Source organism: Hordeum vulgare, chromosome 4H (assembly GCF_904849725.1).
Source record: "Hordeum vulgare subsp. vulgare chromosome 4H, MorexV3_pseudomolecules_assembly, whole genome shotgun sequence".
NCBI lineage: Eukaryota > Viridiplantae > Streptophyta > Magnoliopsida > Poales > Poaceae > Hordeum > Hordeum vulgare.
Window position 1 is genome coordinate 218,625,019 of NC_058521.1, and position 26,385 is coordinate 218,651,403.

The following is a 26,385-nucleotide window of genomic DNA, read 5'->3' on the forward strand; positions in this document are numbered from 1 at the left end:
TTCTGTCTAATAACTTATAGGTGCCCCGGAGATGGTGTGCGGATAATATGGATTGTTGGGAGGCGTTGGTTGAAGAGTGGTGCACAGTCAACTGGCGATCCGTCCACGACAATGCGAAGGATTGACGTAGTCAAATGGTTGGCCTGCCACACCATCAAGGCAATGCGAAGGATCGACCAGTGAGTGGTTTGCTTCATGAACCATGCAATTCATTCCTCATTCTATCTTGAGCCCCTTACTAATACTTTGTTCCTCTCTTTTAGGCGCATCACAATAAGACAGAGATACCACACTTGGACGACCTTTATGGCATGGCCCATAGTGCCTCCTACAAGAAGGCGAAGGCATTCTCTGAGTCTGATCTGGATGATCCAAATAACTTCACCAACATATCATCCCACCACAAGCTCATGACATACAGGTACACGGGGAAGGCTAGGAAAGGGGAGGACTTTAACCCGAGCCAGGAACCTTTGGATCCAGAGCTGGTGATGACATCTGGTGGCGGGAGGCCCCATGGCTCGAGAGCCATTGGAGATGGGATAATACATTGTCCACTCACTCTCCCGGAGCTCAAGGCGCACACGTCGAGCTCCAGTCCTGAGATAACGCCTTGTCCACGGCCAGTCGATCTTTCCATCGAGGTTAGTTGTACGGACTCAGAAAACTTTCATCCATTTCATTCTGTGTGTGACCATCGATCATTACTGTGGTAACGAGGAATGGTGTTGCAGGCTTCTCTTCAGAAAGAGAGAGCGGCAAACCAGGTTGCTCTTGAGAAAGAGAGATTGGCAAGCCAGGCTGCTCTTGAGGAGAGGGACTAGACCACGACACGATTGATTAAGGAGGAGAGAGCCCGGAATGATGAGGGCCAATGGGCCCTGTATGAGCTTTTTGTGGTAAGTTTTTTTTCACATTAGCCAAATCATGTGTGTAATGTGTGTTTCATTAATAACTAATATGACTGAATCTTCAGGGTCTGTGCGAGAAGAGCGGTCAAGTCCCTCCACCGATGCCCGTCTTCTCTGCGATTGGCATGGTGAGTTTCATTTCAATGGTCATTATAGACTAGTATTAACAATTGAGTGTCATCATGCTAATTGAGATATTGGAAAATATCTTTTCCGCAGAATAACTCCCGAGCGGCATCGCACGCCACTTTTCCAAGGCAGCCGTCTCCAAACGAAGCCGCCGCGAGCAACCCTCGTGTTTCTCCTCCTTGATGACCACAACGGTAAGTTTTTTCCCAAGTTCATTTTTGACATAATTAGAAGAAATAGTAGAAGAGGAGAATAAATAGGAAAAATGAAAAGAAAGAAGAAGAAGAAGAGAAGAAGGAGAAGGAGGAGGACGAGGAGAAGGTGACCTTCTCCTCCTTTTCATTCTTCTCCTCCTACTCCTTCTCCTCCTTCTCCTCCGTCTCATCCTTCTCCTTCTTCTTCTTCTTATTCTCCTTCTTCTTGATTTCTTCTTCTTCTTATCCTCCTCCTCTTTCTTCCCCTCTTTCTTATTCTCGTTACCTTATTTTCCCTAACAATGACATATTTAGCCCACTTATCTCTAAAATGACATAATAAGCTCAAAATGGCATAAAAACCTTGGTTAGCTCATGAATATTATATTTTTAGCTTGTTTTCCTCTAAAATGACATAATTAGCCCATATAGCTCCAAAAATACATAATTAGATAATTTAGCTTCAATAAGAAAGAGGAAGAGGAGAAGAAGAAAAGAAGAAGAAGAGGAGGAGGAGGAGAAGGAGGACAAGGAGAGAAGAAGAAAAAAAATAAGAAGGAGAAGGAGCCCTCCTTCTTCTCCTTCTTCTCCTTCTTCTCTCCTCCTTCTTCTGCTCCCTCCTTCTTCGCCTTCTTCTTCTCCTTCTTATCCTTCTTCTCTTCTTCTTCTCCTCCTCCTCCTTCTCATTCTCCTCCTTCTCCTTCTCCTTCTCCTCCTTCTCCTTCTTATTCTCTTCTTGCTTCTTCTCTTTCTTCTTCTATGTAGCTTATTTTCCCCAACAAAGATATACTTAGCTAATTATCCTCCAAAATGACATAATTACCTTAGTTAGGGTAAAAACATCATAAGAACCTTGATTATCTCACAACTTAGCTAATTATCCTTCAGAATGACATAATAAGCTCAAAATGGCATAAAAATCTTGGTTAGCTTATGAATATTATAATCTTAGCTTATTTTCCTCCAAAATGACATAATTAGCCCATATAGCTCCAAAAAGACATAATTAGATAATTTAGCTCTAACAAGAGGAGAAGAGGAGAAGAAGAAAATAAGAGAAGAAAAAAAAATAAGGAGAAGAATTGGAAAAGAAGAAAAGAAGAATAAGTAGAAGAAGAGGATAAAGAAAAATAGAAATAGAAACAAGAGGAAAAAGAAGAAGAGGAGGAAGAAGAGGAGAAGAGGAGGAGGAGGAGGACGAGAAGAAGAAGAAGAATAAGAAGAAGAGGAGAAGAGGAGAAGAAAGAGGAAAAATTAAAGGAAGGAAGAAGAAGAAGAAGAGAAGAAGAAGGAGAAGGAGGAGGAGGAGGAGAAGGAGCCCTCCTTCTTCTCCTTCTTCTCTCCACCTTCTTCTTCTCCCTCCTTCTTCTCCTTCTTCTTCTCCTTCTTCTCTCCTTCTTATCCTTCCTTTTATCCTTCTTCTTGTCTTCTTCTTCTCCTCCTCCTCCTCATTCTCCTCCTCCTCCTCCTCCTTCTCCTCCTTATCCTTCTTCTTCTCTTCTTGTTTCTTCTCTTTCTTCTTCTACGTAGCTTATTTTCCCCAACAAAGTCATACTTAGCTAATTATCCTCCAAAATGACATAATTAGCTTAGTTAGGGTAAAAACATCATAAGAACCTTGGTTAGCTCACAACTTAGCTAATTATCCTCCAAAATGACATAATAAGCTCAAAATGGTATAAAACCTTGGTTAGCTCATGAATATTATATTCTTAGCTTGTTTTCCTCTAAAATTACATAATTAGCCCATATAGCTCCAAAAAGACATAATTAGATAATTTAGCTCCAACAAGAGGAGAAGAGGAGAAGAAATAGGAAAAATGAAAAGAAGGAAGAAGAAGAGAAGAAGAAGGAGAAGGAGGAGGAGGAGAAGGAGGAGAAGAAGGAGAAGGGGGAGAAGACCTTCTCCTACTTCTCCTCGTTCTCCTTCTCCTTCTCCTTCTCCTTCTTCTTGATTTCTTATTCTTCTCCTCCTCCTCCTCCTCTTTATTCTCCTCTTTCATATTCTCATTACCTTATTTTCCCCAAAAATGACATAATTAGCCCATTTAGCTCCAAAATGACATAATAAGCTCAAAATGGCATAAGAACCTTGGTTAGCTAACGAATATTATATTCTTAGCTTGTTTTCCTCTAAAATATAATATGTTGTTGTTCTTCTGACTTTATTATTCACATTTTTGCAGATTGGATGTGCTACATTCATTTGAGTTGATGAACAATGTCGAACTATATGTATATGTATCAATCGATGAAAAGTGTAAAACTTTGTATGTTGGTTCTTTCGATATATGGGATGTACATTGATGAACTTTATATGTATATTATATATGTGTGGTGAACTATATATATGTTCTATGAAATAATAAAAAACAAACAAAATAGAAGCTATATGGGCTCTTTGTCGTCTGCCAGCTGATGGCAAAGAGCTTTGACATTAGCTGGCCGATGGCAAAGGTGCCACATGGCACAAGGCTGTGCACCCTGGGGGGCAGCAGCAGCTGGCCATATAGCTTCTTTGTCATCTGCTGCCCGGGTAGGCTGACGGCAAAGAGAATAAAAAGAGGCTGGGCTACTATCGGGGAAGCAGACGGCACACACTAGGGGGAAGCAGACGAGAAAGGCTACGTGGGAAGTAGACGACAAAGGCTATGGGGCAAGCAGACGGCAAAGCCTCCGTTAGCACTAACAGAGACGTCGCCTGTCGGCTGCCATCTCAAATTCTTTGCCGACTGCTCGGTGCCAGATACTGATGGCAAAGCCCTATGCCGTCTACTTAGGGAAGGCTGGCAGCAAAGAAGCTACAATGTCGTTGTAAGCTGACGCGGAATCTTTGCCGACAGGAGGCTGACGACAAAGAGCTTTGCCGTCGGTGGGGTCCTTTTTGCCGTCTGTTATGGCGGACGACAAAGAAGGTGATTCCTGTAGTGGATGTGTTACGGAACGAGTAAAGAGACTTGCCGGTAACGAGATTGAACAAGGTATAGGGATAGAGACGATCGAATCTCGGGGAAGTATTATACCGATAGACAAAGGGAATTGCATACTGGTTTGATTGAAACCTTGACATCGTGGTTCATCCGATGAGATCATCGTGGAACGTGTGGGAACCAACATGGATATAGATACCCCGTTGTTGGTTATTGGTCGGAGAGATGTCTCGGTCATGTCTGCACGTCTCCCGAACCCGTATGGTCTACACACTTAAGGTTCGATGACGCTAGGGTTATAGGGAAATAGTGTACGTGGTTAACGAAGGTTGTTTGGAGTCCCGGATGAGATCCCGGACGTCACGCGGAGCTCCCGAATGGTCCGGAGGTAAAGACTCATATATAGGATGTGAAGTTTTGGCACCGGAAATGTTTTGGGCGTCACCAGTAACGTACCAGGACCACCGGAAGGGTTCCCAAGGTCCACCGAGAGGGGCCAGCAGCCATGAGGAGGAAGACTTCAATGGTTTTCCCAACTTGGTGAAAGCACATATGCTCCCTTGGTGGCTTTGATAATACATGACAACATACATTATCTCTTGGTCTAACACTTTTACCTAGATATTTCAGGAATAGTCCAGAGAGAGCATTGGCTAAAGGATTATGTGGAGATTCCCCTTGACGCAAGAAAGGAATAGGATTGGCCCAAGCTTCAAGATACAAGACTCTTCATTTTATATTTGTGATAAATCACTTTTAAGTGCATAGTAAAGGAAATAATATTAAAAGGGGGTGAGGTATTAACATGAACTGGTTGCTCAAGTGCTCAAAGTTAGGCACCAAAATACTCAGTCCTTTTTTCCACATAACCATTTTTTCCAAGACTACACACTCAAAATCAGTGCCACTAACTTTCCCTTTTCCGCATAATTGAGTTTGATCTTAGATAGAACCCTAGCCATTCCCATCAAATCGGTGCAACCAAAACCATATCGTTTCTAACAAGTTTGAGCGACCAACTTTCTGTTGCCTCGGTACACAAAATCATATTTTCCGAGTTTGAGTATTGGTGTCACCGAGTTCTGTCAACTAACTGTTAGCCGCCTTTTCGGTGCCACCGAGTTGTGTATATCGGTTCCACCGAGATTGAAAAGTTCCTGCCTTTAGTGCAAGTCGGTACCACCGAGTTGATGACTTTGGTGTCACCGAGTTTGCCACTTTAGGTGTAACGGTTGCATTTTGTGGGCAGCCTACGTATACCCAACCACCTACCTCTCATTCATAGAGGAAGCACTCAGAACGCATACATCATTGCCAAATCCATTTTTCTGAGAGAGAGCCACCTACTCATGTGTTGAGACCAAGATATTCCAATCCAATAAGTTGAAACTTGATATCTAGCCTCCCCAAGTTACTTTCCACCAAATCAATCTCTCCTACACATGCCTATTCTGTGAGAGAGTGATTTTGTGTTGAGGAGACTATCTCTAGAAGCACAAAAGCAAGGAGTTCATCACTCTACCACATCTAGTACCTTTTGGAGTGTGGTGCCTCCTAGATTGGTTAGATGTCGCTTGGGAGACTCCTACTTCATGTTGTGGAGTTGAACCAGGATGTTAGTAACAGCAAGGAGATCGCCTACTTGATGAAGATCTACCATGAGTGAGGCTAGTCCTGTTTGAATGGACGCCGTGGTGGGATACACAAGGCTGCTTCTTCGTGGACCCCTTGTAGGTGGAGCCCTCCGTGGACTCTCGCAGCCGTTATCCTCCTGGGTTGAAGTCTCTACTAACATGGATGTATGATAGTGCCACCTCATTGTGTTTGATCTCCTAAACTCTACTCCTTTACATATGCAAAGTCTTTACTTTTCCGCTACCATATATGTTGACTAGCATATGTAGGGTGTACTAGACTTGTTAGAATTGCTAAAATTCTTCCTTCCATAAAATTGGGAAAGGCTAGGATTTTAATCTTGACAAGTAGTCTATTCACCCCCCCTCTAGACACGCCTTCTTTCATCCTACATTTGGCATCACAGCAAGTTATCCGAAACCTTGGTTTAATCACCGTTGGAGGAAAATGAATGTGACTAGTTCGAGGATTTTTAGTTGTAGAGTGTCTATTATTGATGTGGAGTATTTTAGATAATGGAAAGATGAGATGCTTGATATCTTTGATGAGATCCATTTGCGCAAGTATGTTGAATATCCCTATGCGCCTCCCATTGATTCCATACATCCTTCTCATGATGATGAAACTGATATGCTTGGTAGTCTTAACACTGTTAATCTAGTCATTAGAGGACTACCAAGAAATGTTCTTAATCAAATGCAAAACTTTGAGTGTGATCATTCCTTGTGGAAAGACTTATAGAAAACATATCCAAATTATTCCTTGAAAAATCTTGATATCATTGTCCACAAATGCATTGCCTGTCACAAAATGAAGCCAACTGATCCTAATTTTTATAAATGTCCATTTGAGCTTCGTGACCTCATGCGTGCTAAAGGAGATGTCATTACTATTAACAATATCATTGTTGAAGCCATTCACATGCATAAATATGAACATTGTCATAGTCAAAATTCTGATGGAACTCTTGTTTCTTATGAGGGAATTTAATCCGATGATGATTATGTGGAGCATGACAACTATGATGAAGATGAGGAGTTTGATATCGAGTATGAGAAGACTGTGAGGAACCTTAGTCTGATGGAGAACCTTAGAGACTACATGGCCGGTGGAAAGGAGTGGCTTCTCGATAGTGGATGCACCTATGACATGACCGGCAATAAAGATATGTTCGTTGAGATCACACCAAACCGTGGACCTCGAAGGTATGTGACTTTTGGAGATAACTCCAAGGGTAAGGTACTTGGTCTTGGTAAGGTGGTCGTATCTCATGATAGTTCCATTCAAAATGTCATGCTTGTTGAATCCCTTGGTTACAATCTTCTATTCATATCTAGACTAGCAGAATTTGGTTTCGACGTGCTATTTACGAAAGTTGACTGCCAACTGTTTCATAGCGACAACCATAACATTGTCTTTACTGGTTTTGAAAGAGGTTACCTATACATTGTGGATTTCTCTAAGAAATCCAAACCCCGTACATGTCTTATTGCAAAATATTCTAAAGGTTGGTTATGTCATAGAAGGTTAGGACAAGTTGGTATGTGTAACCTTGACAAACTTATCAAAGGTGATCATATTATTGGTGTTAAATATGTTATCTTTAACAAAGATAGACTTTGTAGTGGTTGTCAAGAAGGAAAGCAAGTTGGTGGAGGTCATCCCGTGAAGAACATCCTCACTACAAAAAGACCACTCGAGCTGCTTCACATGGATCTCTTTGGTGTAATGCTTACATTGTTGATGATTTCTCCAGACTTACGTGGGTATTCTTTCTTGATGACAAGTCGCAGGTACAAAAGATCTTCAAGAACTTCGCTTGGAAAGCTCAAAATCAGTTTAAAGTGAAGATCAAGAAAGTTCGGAACGACAATGGAACGGAGTTCAAGAACATGAATGTGGATACCTTTTTTGACGAAGAATGTATCTCACATGAGCTCTCAGTGACGTACACACCTCAACAAAATGGAGTTCTTGAGAGGAAGATCCAGACTCTGGTAGAAATCGCGAGAACAATTCTTGACGAATACAAGACTCCAAGACACATTTGGGCAGAAGTTGTGGAAACAGCTTGCCATGCCATAAAACGACTCTACCTACACAATCTTTTTGGTAAAACAACATAGGAGCTACTCACCGGTAACAAACCCCAAGTTGGATACTTTCGGGTATTCATCTCTAAGTGTTATATTCTTCATAAGCATAGTCGCTCTAAATTTGCTGCTAAATCTTATGAAGGTTTCCTACTCGGTTATGGATCGAACTCTCACACTTACCATGTCTACAACAACTTCCCTCAAAAAGTTGAAGAGACGGTAGATGTGAAGTTTGATGAGACTAATAGTTTGCAAGTTGAACAATTGCAAAATGACGTAGGAGATAAAGAACCGTCATAAGCCATCAAAGAAATGTCCATTGGCAAGATTCTTCCCAAAGTGGTGAAGGATGGTACTTCATCAACTCAAGTGGAAGCTCCTACTTCACGACAAGGCAAACCACAAAACAACATGGAAGTATCCACAAGAGGTACAGGGCATGATGAAGAAGAGGAAGAAGTACATCGTGATGATCCACCTCAACCTTCCTCACCATCAGTTCAAGGAGATGATAACATCATTGACAAAGTGCAAGATGATGATGAGGAAGAAGAACCTCCACCATCCAACAAGAAGAAGCTGTCAAGAGTTAGAGCAATAGTGGACAGAGATCATCCGTTGAATCAAATCTACAGTGACATAAAAACCGGGAGAATCACTCGCTCTAAATCTCGTTGAGCTAACTTTTTTGAGCATTATTCTTTCATCTCTAGCATTGAACCTTTGAAGGTTGAAGAAGCCCGTCAAAACCCAGATTGGGTGAATGCCATGCATGAAGAGCTACACAACTTCGAGAAGAACCAAATATGGGCACTTGTTGAAAAGACCGAAGGCAAGAAAAACAACATTGGTACAAGATGGGTGTTTCAGAACAAGCAAGATGAAGATGGACAAGTTGTACACAACAAGGCGTGCCTCGTAGCCCAAGGATACACGCAAGTCGAAGGTATGGACTATGGTGAGACTTATGCACATGTTGCTAGACTTGAGGCCATTCGCGTTCTTCTTGCTTATGCCAATCACCATGATATTACTCTTTACCAAATGGATATCAAAAGTGCTTTTCTCAATGGAGAAATTGAGGAGGATGTTTATGTTAAACAACCTCCTAGATTCATGAACCTGAAAAGGGTAATCATGTTTACAAACTTCGTAAAGTTTTATACGGTCTTAAACAAGCCCCTAGAGCTTGGTACAAATTTCTAACGAAGTTTCTCATTGAAAAGGGTTTCGAGATTGGTAAAACTGATGCAAACTTATTCACTAAAAGAGTTAATCGAGAACTTTTTTATGCAAAATATATGTGGATGATATTATCTTTGGTTCTACTAACCCACATTTTAGTGAAAAGTTTGGAAAGTTGATGTGAGAGAAGTATGAGATGTCCATGATGTGTGAACTGAAATTCTTCCTTGTATTGAAAATCAAACAATTGAGAGAAGGTGCGTTTATCTCTCATACCAAGTATACCAAGGACTTAATCAGGAAGTTCAACATGCAAAAATGTAATGGTATGAGAACCCCCATGCCTACTAGTGGACATCTTGACCTGACTAAGGAGGAAAAGCTAGTTGATCAAAAGGTTTATCGATCAATGATTGGTTCATTGCTATATTTATGTGCCTCCTGTCCTGACATGATTTTGAGTGTTTGCATGTGTGCCCCATATCAAGTGGCACCAAAAGAGTGTCATCTATTGGTTGTGAAAAGGATAATGAGATACCACATACGTACACCAAAAGTTGGCATATGGTATACCAAGGGATCTTCTTTAATCTTGTTGGCTATTCCTACTCGGACTATGCCGGAGACAAGGTTGATAGAAACTCCACCTCGCATACATGTCAATTTCATGGGATATCTCTTGTGTCTTGGTAATGCAAGAAACAAAACTCGGTATCCTTATCTACTGCCAAAGCTGAATACATTGTCGATGGAACATGTTGTCCACAATCACTTTGGATGACTCAAACTCTTAAGGATTATGGCATTCATGTTAGAAAAGTTCCATTGTTATGTGACAATGGAAGTGCTATTAAAATTGCCTATAATCCTGTGAAACATTCTCGAATAAAACATATCCAAGTGCGATATCATTTCATTCGTGATCATGTTGGTAAAGGAGATATAGATCTCAAGCATGTTTGTACTAACAAACAATTAGCTGATATCTTTACCAAACCACTTGATGAGAAAGTGTTCTGTAATTTGCGGAGTGAGTTGAACATCCTTGATGCTTCAAACGTGAGCTAGACTCACTCGGATGCATGCAAGGGCATGAGCTTGATTGCTCATTCCATGATGCTATTAATATGACTACCTTATATCTTGGAAACTATGCTCCCTTGTATTGCATATAATCTTTTGTAGGTACTTGGAAGAACTACACTTCACAATATTGTCAACAACTCACATCAAAATAAATCTTGACATAGCCAAGTATCAACAATCCTTTCTTCGGAGATGGAGGAAGAAGACAACAAAATCATATCCTTGACTATCACTCGAAGAAGTTATTCACTCTTGTCATTTGGATATATTATGATCTTCCTTGCATGACTAACAATTGTAGGTGAAAACTAAACTAAAACAACATGAATAGCTCCCAACTCAAGATGATCCTCATCAACTCTGAGCATCTACAACAGGTTAATCTACATGCCATTTCATCAACATTATTAGAAGGTATGTACTCATATCCTTGATAAAGTTGTACACTAATTCATGAGGTAAAGCAACTGAAGTGATATGAAGAGATTGCAATGCTTAATAGAAAAATGGTAACCCCATTTTTGTGCTTAACGATGAGTATGACCTATGATCAAGCATCCTTGCTTGACTCCTCAAGTCAAATACTCTAATATAAGTGACCTAGTCACCGCCCCACATCTAGATGGAGATTATTGTATGATTCACATTCGTTATTTCATACATTATTGGAACCATTCAACTCTCATCTATATGTATGAGTATTTTAAAATATTTTTTTTATTATTTGGTGCTTTTTTATGTTTTCTTTCACAATTGGTATCTTAAAACATTCTTTAGATCATTATCTGCCTAAATTCAGTTAAGGAGTTAATTTTCATGGCAACTCACTCTCACCAATCTGGGAAACTCGGTCCAACCGATTTCTGTGAGAGGCCTGATTATCATTCTCGGTTCTACCAAACATAATTTCCTCGATGACTCCGATATTAATAGTGCCTTAGTTTTTCTGATAGTTTCTGGATTTTTGCCTCACGGGGAGAAAGATTATCAATGATCACATGTTTCATTTCCTTATAAGATTTATTGAACATTTTGGAAAACAAAATTAGTTTTAGCATTATTTTCTTGGGGAAGAAAACTTCTCTAAGGGGGAGAAACTCTCAATGATCCCACAATATAAGAGGGAGAATCATCCAAGAGCCCTAACATAGGATGAGATAGGTCAAGGAACTTTTATCCATATTAAAGGGGGGAAACATTCAATGAACCCTTACCTACTATCCAAGGGGGAGAAAAGTCAAATTCAAGGAACCCTTATAAAAGAGAGAAGTATCTAGGATCCCTTTCTCTCAATGAGCCCTTACCCTCTAACCTTTTTGGCAATTTATGCCAAAGGGGGAGAGATATCTATAGAAATATCAAAGATTCCAATGAACCTATCTATAGGCGAGAAATATCACCAATAAGCTTACATAAAGAGGGAGAAATATCTATCGGAGGAGATAGTTGTTCCTAAAGGAAGGTTTACCTTACCTCAGGGAAGATATATCAAACATTACAAATTAATGGGGTGAGAGATAAAATTGTTTCAGTTATCTTTGTTATTGGATTAAACTTGTCTTTTGCAACCTATTCACAAATATCTACATGCTATGAATCAAGGGGGAGGAAATTATTACATATTCATCCTTAGGGGAGAAAGTACTTATTTGTTTTGCAGACAAATCTATCATCAAATCTTAGTTTCAATATGTCTTCAATATCTTGATATTTTTAAAGCTCTTTGCAACTTTACAAAAGAATACTCTTCTATTATCTAATATTTGTTTTCTCAAGTGTACTCCTACTACTAAGATGCTCAAGATCATCAAGGTAAGTATATGCATCATATCCTTGATCATGATGATATCTTGTTTCTTACACATATTGCTTGCAAGAGGGAGTCTTGAACATGGAAGCTATTCATTCACTTATGTTTGATGCATACAGCCAAGATTTATATGACTTGTCTTGTCCTTTCTACCATGTGTGTTCCCATGCATTCCAAAGCAACTATCCTTTAAAAGGGCATTGCACCCGCTTAGGTGGAGATTGTACTAGTCATGTATCTCTTCAAAGTTGACATATTCTAATGTAGATCCTTATTTGAAACTTTGATTGTATGTTGTCATCAATTACCAAAAAGGGGGAAAACGAAAGCACATATGCTCCCTTGGTGGATTTGACAATTCATGACAACATACATTGTCTCTTGGACTAACACTTTTACCTAGATATTTCAGGAATAGTCCATAGAGAGCATTGGCTAAAGGATAATGTGGAGATGCCCCTTGATCCAAGAAAGAAATAGGATCGGCCACAGATTCAAGCTAGAAGACTCTTCATTTTATATTTGTGAGAAATTACTTTTGAGTCCATAGGAAAGCCAATACTATTAAAAGAGGTGATGTATTAAAATGAAATGGTTGCTCAAGTGCTCAAAGTTAGCCACGAAAATACTCATTCATTTTTCCAACATAACCATTCTGTCTAATACCACACACTCAAAATCAGTGCCACCAACTTTCCCATTTTGGCACCATCGAGTTTGATCTCAAACAGAACCCTAGCCATTCCCACCAAATCGGTGCTATAGAAACCATATTGGTGCTACCATGTTTGGGGAGCAACATTCTGTTGCCCGGTACACAAAATCGGAATTTCCGAGTTTGTGTATCAGTGTCACCGAGTTGTGTCATCTGACTGTTAGCCACCTTTTCGATGCCACCGAGTTGTATATATCGGTTCCACTGAGATTCAAAAGTTGTTGCCTTTAGCGCAAGTAGGTACCACCGAGTTGATGACTTCGGTGTCACCGAGTTTGCCACTTTAGGTGTAATGGTTGGATATTGGGAGCAACCTATATATATCTCTCCACCTACCTCTCATTCATAGAGGAAGCACTCGGAACACACACTTCATTGCCAGATCCATTTTTATGAGAGAGGGCCACCTACTCATGTGTTGAGACCAAGATATTCGAATCCAATCATTTGAAACTTGATCTCTAGCCTCCCCAAGTTGCTTTCCACCAAATCAATCTCTCCTACCCATGCCTATTCTGTGCGAGAGTGATTTTGTGTTGAGGAGACTATCTTTAGAAGCACAAGAGCAAGGAGTTCATAATTCTATCACATCTATTACCTTTTGGAGGGTGGTGCCTCCTAGATTGGTTAGCTGTCGCTTGGGATCCTCCTACTTCGTGTTGTGGAGTTGAACTAAGATGTTTGTAAGGGCAAGGAGGTCACCTACTTCGTGAAGATCTAACGTGAGTGAGGCTAGTCATGTGTGAACGGAAGACGTGGTGGAATAGACAAAGTCACTGCTTTATGCACCACTTGTGGGTGGAGCCCTCCATGGACTCTCGCATCCAGTACCCTCCGTTTGTTGAAGTCTTCTCTAACATGGACATACGATAGCGCCACCTATCGGAACCATGCCAAAATTAGCCGTGTCAACCTCTTTCTGTTTGATCTCCTAAACTCCTCCTTTACATGTGCAAAGTCTTTACTTTTCTGCCACCATATATGTTGACTAGCATGTGTAGGGTGTACTAGATTTGTTAGAATTGCTAAAATTCTGCATTCCATAAAATTGGGAAAGGCTAGGATTTTAATCTTGACAAGTAGTCAATTCACACCCCTCTAGACACACCTTCTTTCGATCCTACACTTGGGAAAAAGACAAGGTAGAATTGTAGTAAGTCAGAAGCGTTTGCTAACCCAGACTCTGTTGTAAACTCGAGGCCTCCACCTATATATAATGGGGAGCCCTCGAGCTGAAAAGATCAAGCAAGAAACTCCCAAAATCTAGGTTAGTTATTCCCCATCCTTGGAATCGAGATCACCATCAATATAGACACAAAAGTAGGACATGGGATTTTACCTCCATTAGAGGGTCCGAACCTTGGTAAATCCATCTCTTGTTCCCGATTAACCCCTTCGAGTCGCCACACAACAACAATAGCCTCACACCTAAGTTCTTTGATAAACATGTGCCGTGAAAAAAGCACGACTGTTGGCGCCCACCATGGGGCTAGTGCAAGGTGGAATTGAGTTCTTGGAGGGAGCTCTTCCAGGGTTCGGGAGCTACGTGGCGGGTCGTATGACCAAGATTCTCCACGACAAGATCTACATCGACGATTGAAGCTGGGGTCCCGATGCCGACTCAATCGAGTACGGGTACCGGGTCCCCTTCAGCAAGATCCACATCTTCATCGACAAGATCAATGAAACAACGCATGAGCCGGACATCTGCACTAGCTTTGTCGAGCCGACTTGCCGCGTTCGACCCGACCGGCGTATGGCCGACCGAATTAGTCCATCCTCTCAAAGGTGGTAACACTGAAGGCCAAGGCAACAACAAGTGGAAGCGGCCCGAAGGCGGGACAGAATCTGCGATCAGTACCGACGCGAGTTTTAAAAACCAGCATCAGAGCGACCGTCCTGAAAATATTTGTTAGGAAAAGAGGATTCACAATTACGAGGATGCGCTGAGAGAACCTTGTCCCAAGCATAGTATTCAGGGGAAGCCGACCAATCATTCAAGGGAAAACTGCTATATCATGTAGGATTTCCACAATCGGGTTCTTGAGAAACGCCAAGGGGGATATTCGGGTTAGTATGCCGCTTGCGGGTCATCTGGGCATCTCAAGCAGCCAAGTAGTGGCCAGTACCTTGTCTTCACCACCAATGCTGACAAACGAGACAGTAATGTCAAAAAGAGAGCTATCAGCATGGCTGAGCCAATGTTTCCATAGTATCTCCATCGGTCTGAGCAGCCGATCACCTGGACCCGGGAGGATCACCCCCCTTGAGGTTGACAACCATAGAGATCTGGCCTTGGTGGTAGCACCACTTGTCGGTGGTTATACCCTCACAAAGGTCCTCATGGATGGGGGAAGCAGCATGAACATACTATATTATGACACCTTTTAGTGGATGAATCTCTCCGATAGTAGCTTGGAAACTTCAACCACCGTTTTTCATGGTATCATCCCCAGAAAGTCAGCATACCTAGTTGGGAAGATTAGGCTTGATGTGGGCTTGGTGATGATCATAACTACAGGGTCGAGCCTTTAATCTTTGAAGTACTGAAGGTACAGAGCCTTTATCACACTCTCTTCGAAAGGCTATCTTATGCATGCTTCACGGCTCGCCCTTGTTATGTCTACCTCAAGATCAAGATGCCAGGTCCCACTGGCAGTATATCGGTGAGAGGTGAATGGAAGAAGGCTCTAGAGTGTGAGGAAGGGGACGCGGCTTACGTTGAGTCATCCTGGGCCGCCGAGGAGCTAAAGTTCTAGACCGCTAATTTGACCCGGCTGACATGAGTCCTCTCAAGAAGCCAACTACTGAGTCCAAAGAACCTCTCATGTTAAAACCAACCGAAGATACCAAGAAGGTTGACTTCGTTCTAGGCGAATCATCCTAGGAGTTCACCATTGGGACCGGTCTGGACCCAAATAGGAAAGCACGCTCATTGATTTCATAGGTGACAATCGGGATATCTTTGCATGTAAGCCTTCTGGCATGCCTGGAGTACCGAGGGAACTCGCTAAGCCCGATCTTGACGTGGATCCAAAGATGAAACCATTATGGTAGTAGCTCTTTCATTTTAACAAGGAGAGATGCAAGACTATTGGAGAAGAGGTAGCGTGACTACTAGTTGCCGGGTTTATCGTTGAAAATATTCACCCTGAATGGCTGGCTAACCCAGTGTGTGTCTTGAAGAAGAATGGCACCTAGCGCATGTGTGTTCGTTACACAGATCTCAACAAAGCTTATCCCAAAGATCCTTTTGGCGTCTCGCGTATCGACCAGATCATTGACTTTACGGTGGGTTGCGAGCGTTTATGCTTCCTTGACGCATACTCAGGCTATCAATAAATCAAAATGACAAAGGAGGATCAGGCGAAGACAGATTTCATAACCCCTTTTGGTGCCTTCTGCTATGTTTCTATGCCTTTCACGCTTAAGACCTCAGGGGCAACCTATCCGCGATGGGTACAGAATTTCCTTCACTCACACATCGGGAGAAATGCTCACGCTTATGTTGATGACATCATGGTGAAATATCGGAAGGAGACACCCTTGGACGATCTTACGGAGACGTTCGATAACCTTCAAGTGTACCTGATGAAACTTAACCCGACGAAGCGTGTTTCTGGGTTCCTAGTGGGTAAATTCTAGGCTTCCTGGTCTCTGAACAAGGCATTGAAGCCAAACCTGACAAGGTCATGGCGGTAACTTCATTACGTAAGACGGCTAATATAAACCAGGTCCAACACCTAGCGGGTCGTATCATAGCGTTGAGCTGGTTTATAAGCCGCCTAGTGGAGAAGGCAATCCCTCTCTATCAATTACTGAAAAGACTGACAATTTTCTTTGGACTGATGTAGCCAACGATGCTTTTGAAACCCTCAAGAAGCATCTTGATGAGCCGCATGTTTTAGCTACCCCAACCGACAAAGAACCCATGCTGCTATACATTGCCGCTAATTCAAAGGCGGTAAGTGTTGCAATTGTTGTTGAGCGGAAGGAGGGAATAAAGGAATATCTGGTTCAATGGCCAGTATATTTTGTCAACAACGACTTGACCTTATCCATGCAACGATATCCACATTGGTAGAAACTGGTCTTTGGAGTCTTTATGACAAGCCGGAAGTTAAAACAATACTTTCAGGAGCATCCAATCACTATGGTCTATTCAGCACCCCTTAGCTATATAATACAAAATCGAGAGGCCGCTGGTCGAATTGCTAAGTGGGCGATCAAGCTCGGCCCACATCAGGTGAAATACATGCCCCGAACATCCATTAAGTCCCAAGTGTTGGTAGATTTCATCAATGACTGGACATAGCTACAAAATCTAGATGACAGGCATGAAGCATGTACTGGACCTTTAACTTTCATGGGTCCATGCAATTAGAAGGATAAGGGGTTGGGGTCATGTTAACTTCTCCATGAGGTGACAAGTTCTCCTACGTTCTACGACTCACGTTTCCATGTACGAACAATGCATCTCAGTATGAGGCCCTTCTACACGAGCTAAGGATGGCTAAGCAAATGAACCTCAGCTGAGTATGAGGCTCTTTTACTCAGATTTGGTGGCACAACAAGTTTTAGGGACCTTGGATTCTAAAGATCCCTTGATGGTGGCTTATCAACGAGCAGTTACTCACGTGGCGGGTTACTTTCATGGAAATCAAGTCGATCACATAGATCGCCGGGTCAATGAGGAAGTACATGCTTTATTGTGACTTGGCTCTCAAGGGAAGCCGGTCCATCCCAATGTATTTTTGAATGTCTTCACAACCCCTCGGTGAAATTACCATCTGAAGAGAATACAACTATTCTGGACCCAGAATCACAGCTGGTGGCGGCTCCTTCATGCTACCCCTGATTGGACGGTACCATATTGAGCTTATCTCACTTGAGGAGAGCTCCCGGCTTGGGAAGTCGAGGCCCGCCAAATAGTTTAGCGATCCAAGTCTGTGACCATTATCAAGGGTGAGTTACATCGCTGAAGCAACACTGGTGTGTTTCAACGTGGAGTATCCCTTGAGCAAGGGCAAGAAATTCTTAATGAAATCCACGCCGATGATTGTGGACATCATGCCAGCTAAAGATCTTTTGTGGCAAAGGACTTTTGACATGATTTTTATTGGCTAGCGGCTCTTGCAGACGCCAAAGACCTCGTACGCAAGTGTGATGGATGCCAGAAGTTTGCTCGGTAGGCCCATGTGTCGGATCAATGGTTGCGCATGATCTCAATTACATGGTTGTTTGAAGTCTGGGCGCTTGATATGGTTTGTCCGTTCAAAATGTCTCCGGATAAAAATACCCAGCCATTGGTGGCGGTTGATAAGTTCACGAAATGGGTTTAGGCAGAACCTGTGAGCAACTGCGACGCGGAAACAACCGTCAAACTCTTGAAGAAGTTAATCTACCGTTTTGTCTATCCTCACAACATTATCACGAACAATGGAACCAACTTATCCAAAGGAGCTATGGAGCAATTTTTCTAGAAAGAGCACAACCGGCTTGACTTGGCAGCATTATCACATCCGTAATCTGACGGGCAGGCTGAAAGAGAAAATCAGGAGATTCTGAGAGGGATCAGACCCCAGCTCATGGTTTTGTTAAAACGTACCCCGGGTTGTTGGGTTGACGAACTCCCCTCCAAACGGCTCCAATGGATACACACCTTTCATTCAGGTTTATGGTGCTGGGGCGGTATTACCGAGTGATATCCGTCATGACTCTCCTCGAGTCACGGCTTATATTGATGGACACCATGAACAAGCACGACAAGATTCTTTGGATGCTTTGGAGGAAGAGCGGGACTTAGAAGTAGCTAGGTCAGCCATATATCAATAAGGCCTACGTCGCTATCATAACCGTAGGGTTAAAGGCCACAGCTTCCAAGAAGGCGACATAGAGCTCCTCCTGGTTCAAGATCAAACAAGGTTGCAGAAACTTTCACTGCCCTGGGAAGGCCCATTTATCATCACGAAAGACCTCAACAATGGTTCATATTACCTGATCGATCTACGACCCAGTAAAAACACCTCTGATGCAGAGACAACCCGACCCTGAAACATTGCTCACCACCGGCCTTATTATACTCAGAGCCACCGACTCATTTTTTTGTGTACCTCCCCCAATTTCTGTACATACTTCTATAGTTTCAAACATAATAAAGCCATCATCCATGAATCTCGGGGCGTGTGTCGTTTTTGGCCTACAAGTTAAGCATGTGTCTTTATTATTTCAAAACAAGTTACTTGGGGGATACTAGTCCAAACAAATCATCATGATCAATGGTATAAAGATGGCTTATCTGAACTCCAGACGTTTTGCAGTAGAAGCATCGTCTCATGTATATCCTATGTTGGGCTTTTGTATTGATCATAGGTCACTTGGGGGCTTCCAACTCATTGAGTTCAGCTTTCTCACCCTCTTTATCCGGCAAAGACGCCACAAAATGGTTAAACCTGCATGTATATTCGATGCGACTCTGATCAGGTGACTCCATGTACTCTTGACTAGTCAATCCATTATGGACCCTGAACTAGCATTGTTAAAACATTGGCTTGTAATGTGGGAGCCGACATACAGAAAGCTAGGATAAACCATGGGTTATCATACCCGCTTCACTGAGGCAAGACTTGAGACTCGAAAGCCAGTCTCTTTTTACTGTGTCTCATTGAGCCAGATTATTATCATTTTCTATTGTCATCATATGATTTTTTTCAGGTATAACACTATTTTCCGGCTCATAAATGAGTACCCGGGTTATATAGCCATAATACTATCATGGACAGCCCGAAGTTATATTGCTTAGCACGCCAATATCATGGAGAAATCTCACGAACTTTGTTACAATAACATGCCCCGTGTTGATTCAAGCCACTAGGTATTAAGCAACGATCACCCAAGTTAGAACAGATTAAAAGTACTAAAAGCTATCTGACTCATATACGTAGGGATTAAAGGTGAGTTAATAAATAATTGGTCAGACATAAATCCCTTTCCATCATAAAAAGATCAAGAGTTTGACAAAGTGCAAAAAAGCATGACACATGCAAAATATCTATTGGCTTAGAAGATATTTCAAAGCACTTCAGGATAGTCATCCTTGGTAAACACTAATCCATATACCTATAGCACGGGAAACCCCCCAGCCATATCCGCCCTGGTCAAGCTCCGCCGAGTAAGCGAAAGCTCGACTAAGGGAATATGTGGCACCAACTCAGGCGACTGATCTCTTGAGTTCTCCAATTTTCTTTGGGATCATAGAGAGGAAGCTCATCACATCCTTTATGAGCTTAACAAGCTCTTTGTTCCCCATGACAACTTTAATTGTGCATAGGCTTCCAGTGCAAAGCTGCTCTGTCAATGCATATATAGCCTTGAGCTTTAGTAACCAATTATCCTGAAGATTCCACGTACGGTGGCCTGCAAAAAATTCAAGTGTATGAGTCGCCACGCGACTTGTCTTCATTCATGATTATTAGTCACATTAACAAAAAGTTTCTCGAGATGCTCACCTAAGATGGCTTGAGTCATGTGGTCAATATGCCTTTTAACCCGGATAGCTCTTCATAAACGACATTCAACCAATCTTCATCATTTTTGGAACACTTGGTCAAGGTGGCTTTCTCAGTTTTGAAGGATTTCCTTTCTACCTCAAAGCATGCCTTTATTTTTTCCACCTCTTCCATGGATACTCGAACTCTTTCCTCAAGCTCCAATTGGGTGGTTTGTCCTACCTCAAGAGCTTTTGTGAAATCAATGACTTTTTACTCGGTGGCCTTTAGAGCTTCCTGCTCAAATTGGAGTAACCATAAGCCAGAGGCAGGACAATATTGCGACTATGATAAGGTAGATTATAAGCAAGCCCAAAGCAGATTGCAAGGAATAAAATGGGTGCTTGGGGGCAAATGCATATCTGTTTTTTCGAATATGTGATAAAAAAGACTCGACTCAACTCAAGAAGATGAGCCAACCCTTGTGGACTACATGTCTAATTCTTCTACAACTTGTAAATACCCGACTCATCAAGAGAAGATGAGCCAGCCCTTGGGGGTACAGGTCAAAATCTTCTCCCAATTATCATGACCCGACTCATCTCAAGAAGATGAGATGGATCTTAGAGGCTACAGGTTGAATTCTTCTACAAATAATCAAGACCCGACTCATCTCAAGAAGATGAGCCGAACCTTGGGGGGCTATAGGTCGAATTCTTCTAGAAATTATAAAGATCCAACTCATCTCAAGAAGATGAACCAGCCCTTGGGAGATATAGGTTGAATTCTACAAATCATAAAGATCTGACTCATGTCAAGAAGATGAGTCGACCCTTGGGGGCTACAGGGGGATATATGAAATATGGAATATACAGCAAGGTGAAGCATACCTCATATTTTATTTTAATAATGTTCAGATGGCCAACATCCACTTGCCGGCTTGCAAAAAGATGCTCAACATAACCACTATCCAATCTTCAACACTTAAAGTGTCATAACTTGGAAGCTCTAGTTTAGCCTTTCCCTTGTTAGGTTGGACAACTTCCTGCTTGCTAACAAGCTTTGCCAACACATCAGAGGGACCAGGAGCAGTATATCTCGACCCAACGATGGCGGCTTCAAATTCTTGTTACAAGAAACATCTTCAATGTGTTCCCGAGGAATGGCCGGATCACTGATGGTTACGAAGTCAGTTTGAACATCCATAGTCTAAGTAGCAGCTATTTTTGGTTCAAGTTGATGAGGGAAACGACTTGGATTTCTTGATGTTTTTGAGCATGCTCAAGGACTTCAGGAGCCACCGCATCTAGCTTTCTGGATCAATGACTTTAGGGTTAGTAAATGGATCACCGAGGTTCCTTTTTTGTCCCTGGCCCTACAAAACAAGAGGGCAGGATAAAGTATATGCAAATTTAGAGTTTTAGATAGCAAACATATGATACAAAGAAGGAAAACTTACCCCTGGGTGATAACAAAGGATGGAAACTTCATGGTAGATGAGTCACCAGATGAAGGGGGTGATTCCTGGTAATTTGAATCAGCGGGATTGAGAAGTTATTTGAAAGACCAGCCTCATGATAAGACGGAGTTGGACTATGAGGCACCTCATCTTGTAGATTGTAAGAAGCTGACTTGTTCGGTAAGCCGACTACAAGAGTACCAGAGCTACTCCTAGTCCGGCGCCTTGAATAATGTTGGGTCTTCTTAAAAATACAATCAGGATCCAAATAAGAATTTGGGTGAGAAAAACTTACTTTTCGAATGAATCCCCTTATTTTCCTCGAAGGCAAGGACTCCGAGCCAGAGGAAATAGAAATTACCTCACCTTTGTCAGCCCGCCTTGTAGCAGCACCAACCTGATAGCAATAATGTTAGTAACTTCAATAAAGAAACAACTAAGGAAATCAAATATTACCTCTGTATATGCACCAGCTAATGGAGGCTCGCCCCTAAATGACGAATCGACTACTGCCACCTTGTTCTTTTTCTTAGTGGGGTTGGCTTTATATTTTCTAGTCGAGACCTTCTAGAATAAATAAGAAGACTCCAAGGTTTGGTTGATTTGAGTAATAGAGCAACATATTTGAAATTTGGAAAGGTTTTATGAAGATGGTCAAAAGATGGTCGGATAGTTTCTTACTAGAGGAGCTAGGTTGATGGCATTGAATGTCGTCAAGCCAAATTTATCATAGACTTCTTGAGTTTCCCCCATCAGTTTCCTCACAATCTTATTTATGTCATCTTCTGCCAAAACCATTTTCCTATTTGTTTCTGGTTCATCCACACGACTGCAATAGTTGCACATCAAATCATTCCCGTGGCTCAACAGGAGCATCATCCGAGATACCGAGCACCGCGTCAAGTCCAGTGTAGTTAAACCAGGAGACTGTAGAGCTGTCAATTTTTAAAATACAAAGGCAAACATATCATGTTCTTCTTGAGAAGCCAAGCCAGGAAGTTCAAACTCCATGGGAAGGCGGCCTGATCTAATGTGCTTGGTCTTCGAGTGTTGTACTGGGTTGTATGCAATCTTGATAGCACTCTCATTGTCACAGTAGAGAGGCACATTCTCCATGTTGATGCCGTAGTCCTTGAGGGTTTGCTTCATCCATAGTAATTGAGCACAGCAAGAACCAGCAGCAATGTACTCAGCTTCGGCAGTGGAGAGTGATACGCAGTTCTGCTTCTTTGAGGACCAGCAAACTAGTGATTTTCCGAGGAAATGGCATGTGCCAGACGTTGACTTGCGATCCACACGGTCACCTGCATAGTCAAAATCAGAATACCCTACCAGATGAAGATTTGAGCCCTTGGGATACCATAATCCTAGTGTTGGTGTGTGAGCTAAGTATCGAAGAATATGTTTCACAGTCTTATGGTGTGATTCCTTCGGTTTTGCTTGAAAACATGCACACATGCAAACACTAAGCATTATATCTGGCCTAGATGCACATAGATACAATAAAGAGCTAATCATAGAACGATGTACTTGCTGATCGAAATCTTTACCATTTTCATCAGTGCTGAGGTGGCCGTTGGTAGGCATTGGAGTCTTGGTACCTGTGCATTCATGCATGTCGAATTTCCTCAGAACATCCTTGAGGTATTTCTCCTCTGATATGAAGATTCCATTGCTTTGTTGATGAATTTGAAGACCTAAGAAGAATTTCAGCTCCCCCATCATGCAGATATGATATTCTTCACTCATCATGTAAGCAAATTCATCACTGTATCGTTTGTCAGTACAGCCAAATATGATATCATCGACATATATTTGACACACAAATAGCTCATTATCATATAATTTAGTGAAGAGAGTTGGATCGAGTGAACCAGGTTTGAAGCCTTTCTTCATGAGGAATTCCTTCAATGTGTCATAACATGCCCGAGGGGCTTGCTTGAGACCATAAAGAGCTTTTTTGAGTCTGAAGACTTTGTCTGGATTCTTTGGATCCTCAAAACCTGGGGGCTGAGCAACATATACTTCTTCCTCAAGCTTACCATTGTGGAATGCACTTTTCACATCCATTTGATATAAGATGATGTTATGATGATTAGCATAAGCAAGTAGTATTCGGATAGCTTCAAGTATAGCAACAGGTGCAAAAGTTTCATCGAAATCTATCCCTTCAATCTGGGTGTAGCCTTCGGCTACAAGTCGTGCCTTGTTCCTCACCACTTGACCGTCCTCATCTTGCTTGTTTCGGAAAATCCACTTGGTGCCGATGATGTTGTGCTTGATCTGGTCGTTTGACGAGCTCCCATACGTCATTCAGCTTGAATTGAAGAAGTTCGTCTTGCATAGCTTGGATCCACTCCGGTTCCAGAAAAGCCTCAGCAACTTTTGAGGGTTCTGTGATGGATACAAAGGAGAAATGCCCACAAAAGTTAACTAAGTGTGAAGCTTTTGAGCGAGTGAGAGGACCTGGCGCGTTGATGTCGTTGAGGATTTTGTCAAGTTCTACTTCATTTGCAATCCTCGGATGAGCTGGTTCAGGATTTTGTCTGGGCTGAGGAAGTGGTGCTGGTGCAATTTCCTCAGGAGCATCTTCTTGATTTTCATCAGTGATGGGGATCGTTTCTTCATAAATTTCCTCAGTTGGGACAATGTCTTTAGTAAGCTTGAGCTTTATTGCTTCCTCAAGAGACAACTTATCTGGATCAGGAGGCAATTGTTCTCTTTGCGAGCCATTAGATTCATCGAACTGCACATCTACAGTCTCAACAACTTTGTTGTGATAGTTGTTGAAGACTCTGTAAGTGTGCGAGTCCTTTCCATAACCAAGCATAAAACCTTCATGTGCCTTAGGTGCAAATTTTGAGCTATGGTGAGGATCTCTAATCCAGCATTTTGCACCGAAGACTTTGAAATAACTTACATTGGGTTTCTTGTCAGTGAGGAGTTCATATGAGGTTTTCTTGAGGAATTTGTGAAGATATACCCTGTTGATGATATGGCATGCAGTGTTGATTGCTTCAGGCCAAAAGCGACGAGGAGTCTGATATTCTTCAAGCATAGTTCTTGCCATTTCAACCAGAGTCCTGTTCTTCCTTTCGACGACACCATTCTGCTGAGGAGTATAAGGAGCAGATAATTCGTGAGTAATACCAAGTTCATCAAGATAATCATCAAGACCAGTGTTTTTGAACTCGGTTCCATTATCACTCCTGATATGTTTGATCTTGATGCCAAAGTTCGTCGAGGCCCTTGAAGAAAATTGTTTGAAGATTTCCTGCACTTCAGTTTTATACACTATGATATGCACCCAAGTATATCTGGAATACTCATCAACTATGACGAAGCCATATAAAGATGCTGCATGGGTTTGTGTGGCATAGTGAGTAGGTCCAAATAGATCCATATGAAGCAATTCAAATGGACGTGTAGTGGTCATGATAGTCTTCGAGGGATGCTTGGGTCTGGTCATTTTCCCAGATTCACAAGCACCGCAGAGATGATCCTTGAGGAATTTGAATGATTCGATGCTGATGACATGCTTCTTCTTCCCGAGCATGTGCAAATTCCTCATGCCTGGATGACCTAGTCTTCGGTTCCACAACCAACCTTCTGAGGTTTTTGCTAGTAAGCAAGTGGCTGATTGAGGACCTGTAGAGAAATCAACAATGTACAAATCGCCTCTTCTTACACCTTCGAAGACTTTGAATCTGTCAGATTTCATAATGACTACACATCTATATCTACCAAAGATATCAATCATATCAATATCACAAAGCATCGAGACTGACATGAGGTTAAAACCAAGGGATTGAACAAGCATCACTTTGTCCATATGCCTATCCTTGGAAATAGCCACTTCGCCAAGTCCCAATACCTTGCTTTTACCTTTGTCAGCATATGTGATTTGCTTCAGAGGTGATGGAGTTAGTGGCATATTCATCAGTAAGCTTTTATCACCAGTCATGTGATGTGTGCAGCCACTATCAAGAACCCACTCAGTATTCTTGGGTTTGTCATCCGGCAGATGAATTTGTATAGCTTACCATCTCATATGCTTCAGATTTGAAGAATATGATACTAGTTTCATCAGATCAGTAATTTCATCATAGCAGAAATGTAAGGACGTGTGAAATATTTCTATTTCATCAATCATTAACTTGCGTCCTATCAAGCATTTCTTCAGGTCTCCAGCAAATTCTTCAGATTACGATTTTCATCTGGAGACCTGACCTGCAGAAGTGATTAGTTCAATTTCTTCACCACCCACATCTGAAGGGGTGGCAAAGCATTCATCATCCTGCGAGCACCATATGAGAATGGTGGCATTGAGGCCAATGCACTTCTCTTAAAAGTAGGGGGATTAAAGTACTCATATGGATATGCAGAGAACTGGTTAGAGGATTTATGAAGATAATGATTTGAGGAGTAACATTCATATTCATATTCCTTGAAGTTTCCCTGCATGTTAGACGCATCAGCACGGGTACGAGCATAGTTTTGACCAGTTGAGGATTTTGATCCTCATGAAGACTTTGGTCCTCCTGAGGAATTTGATCTGGGGTTCAGATTCTTCAGTGGTGGTGTCATGAGGACATTCACCTGAAGATTTTCAAGACAACTTTGGGAACCCAGATTTTCCTCAGGGGAGGGCCATTCCTGCAGTTAGTTCCAACATATCGAGCAAATACTTCACCAGATTGATTTTTGAACAGTTTATAGTTGGAGTCAAATGACTCATCTGAGGAATA